This window comes from Macaca mulatta, chromosome 8 (genome assembly GCF_049350105.2).
Source record: "Macaca mulatta isolate MMU2019108-1 chromosome 8, T2T-MMU8v2.0, whole genome shotgun sequence".
Taxonomy (NCBI): Eukaryota; Metazoa; Chordata; class Mammalia; order Primates; family Cercopithecidae; genus Macaca; species Macaca mulatta.
Window position 1 is genome coordinate 37,950,167 of NC_133413.1, and position 8,074 is coordinate 37,958,240.

General features: G+C 38.4%; 1 long non-coding RNA gene across 1 annotated transcript; it reads right to left on the reverse strand.

Annotated features, from left to right (window-relative positions):
- Window positions 1–681: 681 nt before the first annotated feature.
- Window positions 682–4,667, reverse strand: LOC144330601 (uncharacterized). Its single transcript, XR_013396878.1, has 2 exons — window positions 4,547–4,667; window positions 682–2,756 (listed from the first exon to the last, which is right to left on the reverse strand). It is a non-coding gene; the product is annotated as an uncharacterized LOC144330601 (long non-coding RNA).
- Between the last annotated feature and the right edge of the window lie 3,407 nt (window positions 4,668–8,074).

The following is an 8,074-nucleotide window of genomic DNA, read 5'->3' on the forward strand; positions in this document are numbered from 1 at the left end:
TACAGTCAATCTTCCTTCCCTTCTTAATCTTTACCTTCTTCCTATGAATATTTTATCTGCTAAATAAGAATACACCTCATGCCCTATCCTGATCTATTACCATAGCTCTACTTCTAACCCTCATTAGCACCCACTGAGTTTGAGGAAATTAACTCTTAACTGGTCTCCAGTATTTGCCATTGGCAGAACACTGCATATAAACTGAAAATACCACTGTGTTGCTTCTTAAAGATCTGCAATAATTCTCCTCTGCTTATAGAACAAAAAGTACATGAGAGCATATAGGGCCCTCCAAATACATCTCTTCTAATACTCTACCAGTCCTATAATCTCACTTTATATGCTACTGTTAGTGAACCTCACCCTCCAGCTTTAATTTTGTGGCAGTTTGCAGTATGTTTGCAAAATATTTATGGCTCATACTTGTGAAAGCAAAATACTTCCCTAATTCATTATGTTAGCTTGGCTATATGACTTTAGCCAATAAAATGTGGGAAAAGATGTCTATTGACATGTCAGAGTATTAACAGTTCAGGTTAAACACTGAACTGTTTAACCATTTTGTTTTTCCCCTTTGTTGTGAGACTGAGTGTCCCAAATTAGAGGCTGCTCTTTCAGTTTGGGTGCCAAAATAATTTGGATGTGGAGCACAGCTGCAGCCAAAAAACAAACAACATTGATGTGAGAAATACACTTTTATTGTTGTAATCCATTAAAGATTGAGGGTTATTGTAGCACAGTCTAGCAAATCTAATACAAAAATTGATGCTTCCATGAGAAAACCTAAAATATGTGGCTTTGGATTCTGGGTCATGTGTGGGTGTTGACTAACTGAGGAAATGTGTTTTGTCACTATACTGCCAGACTCCATTCTATAAAATGGTCACCCATAATAACTGGGAAGTCCAAAGAAATGTATCTAATGAATGTGTGGCTTTAGGAAAATGAAGAGGGAAAAAGACTGTTGGTAACATGGGTGTTATTGTCTACATTTGTCAAAGTACCGTAGAAAAAGGATGAGCTCAGAAAAGAACAGAATTTGCACAGAATTAAAAGGAGTATAGAAAATCCAGAAATTCTGTTATGTGCAGAGTTTGAAGATACATTTCATTGTCATTTTCAACTAGAGAGATACAAATTTAGACTGGTGAATGCCAAGGACCAACCAAAATTCAGCCTGATGATATGGTCTGAATGAAGGGTGTGGCAAACAATGTTCCTGCTACATTTCTGAATTGATTTGGAGAACGCAGTTAATCTTGGGCCCCAAAGCTTTTAATAAGGAAGCAGGTATAGAATGCTGTTGAGTCTTTAAGAAGGGCACATTCTCCAGTGCCATATTTCAACGTAGCCAATGATGATAAAAGAAAGAGAATGGGCCTCCCAAAGAGTGAAGCCAAAGGTCACAGAGGATGATGAACTGGAGAGCAACTCTTAGGCTGTAGAAGTCGGGCCCCATCAAGAAACCTTTTAGATCTCCAGCATAGGGACCTATTGTAACATCTGCCCCATGAATTTTCTGAATGCTATTGACAGTGGCTGATGAATGTCTCCTGTTTTCCCCTTTCCAAATGGGAGAGCATAATCTTCCTGTTTCACTATTACATACAGGATATATGAGGAAATACAATTAATCTTTTTAGTTCACAGGTCACTGGATTGAGAAGAGTCACATCCAGATTCAATACAAAAACTACCAAGAGATCCCAGATTTTGAGCCTGGATGAGACTTCTGGGAGAGGGGGCAGACTTAGCATGCACAATGGAGGGATAAGGATATTTGTGACCTAGATACCTGCACTTTATTTGTTTGAAATATTTGCTATTACAACTTATAGGATGCCTATATTTCCTTGCCTCATTGAAATCAGCCTTGTACATGTGACTTTCTTTGGCCAACAAGATATGAGAGGAAACAAATTCCTGAGCAGCTTCAGGGAGCCACTGGGTCATTTAGCTATTTTCTCTTTACCTCTCCCTTGAGGCAAGTATGTCTTAGGTGGGTACTGCTTTTTCAGCCTGCTGCTCGCAATGAAGAAGATTGGAAGGAGATCCAGCCAAATGCAACAGACAGTAATGTAAGCAAAACAAACAAACAGAAAACAAACCTATGTTGAGATTCTGGAATTTGCTCCAGGATAATCTAGCGACAGTTGATTTATACACCCTCTTTGCATCTTTGCTTTGATGCTTTCTTTGTCTGCAACTGCATTCCTATTATTCTTTGTCTCTCTACTTCACACATATTGTCTAAGACTTAACTAATTTAGAAAGTTTTCTTTGAACTCCCAGACAAAGATAAAAGCCTCTCAAGGCTCCCAGGGCACCTATATACGCTTTTCCATTTAAACTTACCATATGATTTGAAAATTAGTAGTTATGGAAAGTCAGAGAATGTGGTCTTAATCTTTATAGTACTCCTCCAAAATGGCACAGTTTCTATGATGGCTTTGTGATGTGTTAACCTGTCTAGGCTGACCTGCATTTTCCAGAATTTTCTTTCGTGTATATGTCCTGTTAGGGTGGGCAACAAGGAGATCCTTGGGAAGTCTGGAAGGTGGAAGGCAGGCAGCTGCCATTTTGTGGCTCATAAATGTAGCTCAACTGCTGACTCACCTCTATCATGAAGCAGCAGCTGGGCCTGCAGTTGTTCTGCCTTCCTCTGGCCCTCCTTCAGTTTCTTTGTCTGCTAGGTCAGGTGTGTGGTGGGATGGCAGTGATGGGGAGAATATTCACTTCATGAAGGGTCCCAGCTTCTGTAAGATACCATCATTTCCAAAGTCGGAGATCCCAAAACAGAGAAGGTTATGTTTTGTTCTTAAGGGGTTCTGTTGCCAAAATACTAGGTGTTTGGTTTAAGTCTCATTGCTCACTGCACAGAAAGCCAGTCACTGAGACAGTAAGTATTGCCAGAGAAGAAGCCTTTTTTGGGTACTACAGCCAAGAAGATGCAAGGTCATTCTCAAATCTATCTCCTCAACTGGCTAAATTTGGGGGTTAATATACCAGGGAAAAACTGCAACTACATGTGGGCAAACGGTAATTAGAGAGGGCTATGGAAGAGGAGTTGGTCAGCAGCAGGCATTAGGTGGTCAGTTAAGCAATCATGCCAGGTGAGAGGTCTGGGGTGTCATTACTCTCTGGGAGACCTGATGGTTGGTTTCCTGACCAAGGAGTTCAGAAAAGACAAATTTAAGTTTCTCAAGTTTTAAGACTGGACAGGTCAATTTCTATATTTATTCAAAAGAAACTATAAACATCAGTTCCATGGGACAGTTGGGCTGGTTTCAGTTCCAGCCTGCTTGTGATCTTCCTTTCCTGAATGTCTGTCCTATTAAGGGAGGAGACCACCCCTCAAATCATCTTATGCCCAATTTCTGCCTCCAAAGAAAGAAGAAGTAAAAACTAAAAGACAGAAATGAAATCCACAGGCAGAGAACCCGGCACCGCACCCTGGGCTCCAAGCTCCTGAATCAGACTCAGAGACAAGGTTCTTATAGAGATTTGATTTAATAGGCTTCCAAAATTATTTTGTAAGCCAATTCCATGTAACAAATACATACATATGTGTGTGTATATATATTTATAAATATACACGCACACATATAATGGCCTGGGGTGGTTTGGGAAGTATGTAACACTCAAAATCAAAAAATTGAAAAGAAAGGGAAAGAGTAAAACAACATGAATCTGTAGTTTTGAGACTGTGTAAGAGGAAGCCCAGATAGGGCTCTGTTAAACGGGTTAAACATGTTGATCTTTCTTTTAAGGCCAACAGAAAGGCACCAAAGTGTTTGAAGCAGGAGGTCAATATGATCATAGTTGTTTTTAGAAAACATGACTCTGTTGCAAAATGGAGAACTGGTTGAGTAGTAAGCACACATTATGCAGGTAGAACAGTTAGGTGGCTCTGGGGTCATCCCCTCAAGGGATAAGAGTAGTTTAAGCCAAGTTATTCATAGTGGAGACAGAGAGTGTTAGATATTTGAGAGATAATTAGTAGGTATAGTTTATAGGATTCAGTGATGGTTTACATATAAAGGATTGAGGAAAAGAAATTCTCAAGAAAGGCTTTTGCCTTTTTAGGTTATGTAACAGGATGAATGGTAGTGTCATTAACTGAGATGACAAAGTATGAGTGAATAATACAAATGTACAGACCATGATGCATTTGTGTTGCCTTTAAAATATTCAAGTGAAGTTAACAGATAAGTTAACTTCATAGTAACTGTGTTCTAGACACTGTACCAGTCAGGTTTCAACTAGAGAAGCAGAACCAGTAGGAGATATACCTACATAATACATGATATTCCATCTGTCTGTAATGTCCCCTCGCCCACTCCACATGACCTACTTAACCTCTGTTCCTTCTTCAAAAAATCAGGCCAGGCTCGGCATGATGGCTAATGCCTGTAATCTCAGCACTTTGGGAGGCTGAGGTGAGAGGATCACTTGAGCCCAGGAGTTCGAGATCAGCCTGGGTAACATGGCAAAACCCCATTTCTACAAAATAATTTTAAAATTAGCCTGGTGTGGTGGCATGTACCTGTGATCCCAGCTACTTGGGAGGCTGAGGCAGGAAGATCACCTGAACTTGTGAAGTTGAGGCTGCAGTGAGTCTTGATGTGCAACTGTACTCCAGCCTAGGCCACAGAGCAAGACCCTGTCTACAACAATAACAATAACAAAAACAGAAACAAACAAACAATGCATCAGGCCAATTATTAGTTTTGATTGTTAAGCAACATATCGAACTTTTTAAAAAGTGAGAAATTTACATTATTGCCCCACCCAAGGTAGGATGGCATTACAAAATTATTCTTTATGACATTTTCTATGAATTTCCTTAAAGAGTTAATTCCCTTCCTGGATTTCAGTTCAGATTTGCTCATAACTCTCCTAAAATGTAACCATTGTTTATCATGGCACTGTCAGGTAGGAACATTTTGTGGAAGAGATTATTAGGGAATTGAATTCAGAGATAAAACCACATAATTAATAATATGCATAATACTTTAACATGAACAAAGTGATTGATTATTAATGTTTTCTTATAATTCTGTAAGCTACTTGAGGGCAAGAACTTTATTTTGTGTTCATTTTAGCGTTCTGAAAGTAACTAGTATCTTGTTTTGCACATGGTATGTTCCGTTTGTTTCTGTTATAGCATGTATTACAATCTGTTTTTACCTTTATTTATGTATTTGCTTACATGTTTATTTGTGGCCACCCATGAATAGAAGACAAGTTCCATGAAGAAGTAACCTTATCTGCTTTTTTTACTGCTATATCATTAGTTCTTTAGGCAGTGTCTGGCACTTAACAGATATTTGTTAAATGAATAAATAACATGTATAAAAATATGTGGGTTATAATACATGCTACATACATTTAAAAATACATTTTGGAATATGTACAAGTTCAAAGTGAGGAAAAACTGCAAATTTCCTTTCAAATCAGCTTTGTAGGGCCCAAGGGAAAACTTCTTCTTTGCCCTCTGAAGATTTGCTGAAAAATCAACTCACAAAAGGCAGATTAATAGGAGAAAAGGCACACACATTTATTTAATGTGTATACCCAGGAGCCTTCAGAATGAAGACCAAAAGATACAGAGGAAATTGTCCATTTTTATGCTTAGGTTTAATAAGGCATGGGCAGCATGTGGAAATATGATTGGACAAGAAGGTCTTGCTTCAGACAAAATGACAGTCCCTCCCTTCCCACATCTCCCCATGACAAAGGGGTGAAAACTAACGCAAATAGGCTGAGTAGGGAAATCCAGCAGGGCCTGACTGTCTAGATTCTTGGCCAACATTCTCGGCACTTATTCCTTCCTTCTGGATGCGGGGCAGGACCTTCTCTGTAAAGGTGGTCTTACGACCTGTAGTCAAACAAGGAAGGTCAGATCATTTGTTGATGGACAGTTCTTACACAGAAAGGCAGAGGGAATGTTAGTGTAATATTTTTGTTTTATAGCTGGCTTTGGAGGAAAGGGGTTCTGGTTTCTATGATCCAGGAAGAGGGATTCTAGTTTCCATGACTAGCCTCATGGGAGAATGGGTCTGAGAGACAGGAGGATAGGAGAAGGTCAGGGAGAAACTTTTGCTTCTGAGGCCTTTATTTTAGGGTATTATCTTCTGAGCCACAACAGTTTCTCTTCCAATTAATAATAACTTTTTAAAAAAATGCATGCAAGAAGAGTATAGTACTTGAGAAACCATTGTGAGAAAATTCCATAGGCATGGGTATTTCTCTCTGGCTTAAAAAATAAATCTAATCCAGCATAAATAAACATGTCTTATTGAATGACACCAAGCATTATCCAAAGCACAGGGGGTGTCTTAGAAGGTAAGTTTAGTCATATTGTAATATGATTACATTGTTTTGAAGTTTCATTACTTTTTCATCTGAATGAATATAAAACCTAGAATATTAATACAATGAAGACTGGCAGTTGATGACCCTACAGAGACTGCTCTGAGTTGCTGATAAAACATAGATTGTGGTACCTCCAATCTCAGAATCATTTGTAGGTGTCTTGTCTGTAATCAGAATTTGCAAGTGATGGTGTATGAGCTCTTCTCTAGCCATTGTTATTCAAAACCATCGCCTGCCATTGTCTGCAATCTTAAATGGTCTCTCATCAATCAAACCTCCCCTTCCTATGGTCACAGTACTCGAGGATCAACAAAGCATATGAAATCAGCACTTTACGTGCTCCTTGAGAGGGCGCTGCTTTGGACAAGGTAAGAGTTCCTCCTTTCCCACAACTCCCTATGACAATTTATAGCCCATTCTGCATTTGACTTCTGCAAATACCTTCCTTCAGACATAATGAGGTCCCCTGGGGATGAAAGGTGAAAAGAGATTTTGAGGAATGCCATTTCCTTTTCTGATGCCTTAGTGTCTGAGTGCCATGTGGAAGATTTAATATCAACTCTATTCCTCTGATACATATGACAATATAATATCCTCTAATTTCATCTGTTATATCTTTGTACAAGCAGGAAAAATATTCTTTACAGCAGGACTACAAAATTACACACATTACAACTGAATATTCAGATATTAAAATAGGTTTTCCTGCTTGTTAGGCAAAAGAAGAAACTGAAGGTTGTTTTTGTTTTTATTTGGTACTTCATATACCGTGGGACTGAAGGAGCTGGATTGGGTAATTTTACAGGTGCTTAAAAATACATGGCTCATGGATATTTGATAGGAATACGGTGATGTAAAAGTTCCTTCAAGTAAACAATGGATAAATCCAATCTATATCACTTTTTAGTGACGTTAATGGGAAAGATAAAGGGTAATTGAAATGCCTTTAAAAAGAAAATCAGCATCTGTTTTGCTTTTTACCACTTTTAGCCATCCAAAGTTGACCACAGTTGTGATCAATCCATATAGTATTCACTGAAGTGAATTTTGTAAGTACATGAAACTACCTGGCTTCATGTCTGTCTAAATTTGACCATTTGTATTGCAAAAATAGGAGCTGCATTATTTGCAGAATGCCATACATTCCACGTCCACTAGTAAATAAAAGCTCAATGCAACTGAAAGTGGCTTCCCATCACTAAAAAATAAAACCATATATTTAGCATCCACCTGACTTTACACTGTGGTATGAGTCATTTACTTTATACCACCTGCTTCTAAGAAATTCTTCATTCTCAGTAACCAATAATGGCACAGCCCACTTGATAGAGGACAAGTCATTGTCCTCTATTTCTCTGAGAGTATTAATTGGTACTCTCCTCCATCAGACTCAAAACCAAGGTTTTCATAATTTGTAACATTTGTTACATTTTATATTTCTTTCTGTTACTTAGACTATTCTGATGCCTCATATTAAGCCAAGAGAAATATATGTAGAGTGCTGCCTATGCTATTACAAGCTCTGCTGGGACCAAGAAAATACAAATAAACAGAACTGTATTTCCCCTCACCTCAAGTATATTATGTGTTTCTGTGTAGTTGTAAGGCTGGTAATGAACTCAGTGACATAGTCAGTGAGAAAGCAGTTATCCCTAAATTATTATTTACATTATGTGTGTATGCATGTGTGTGTGCA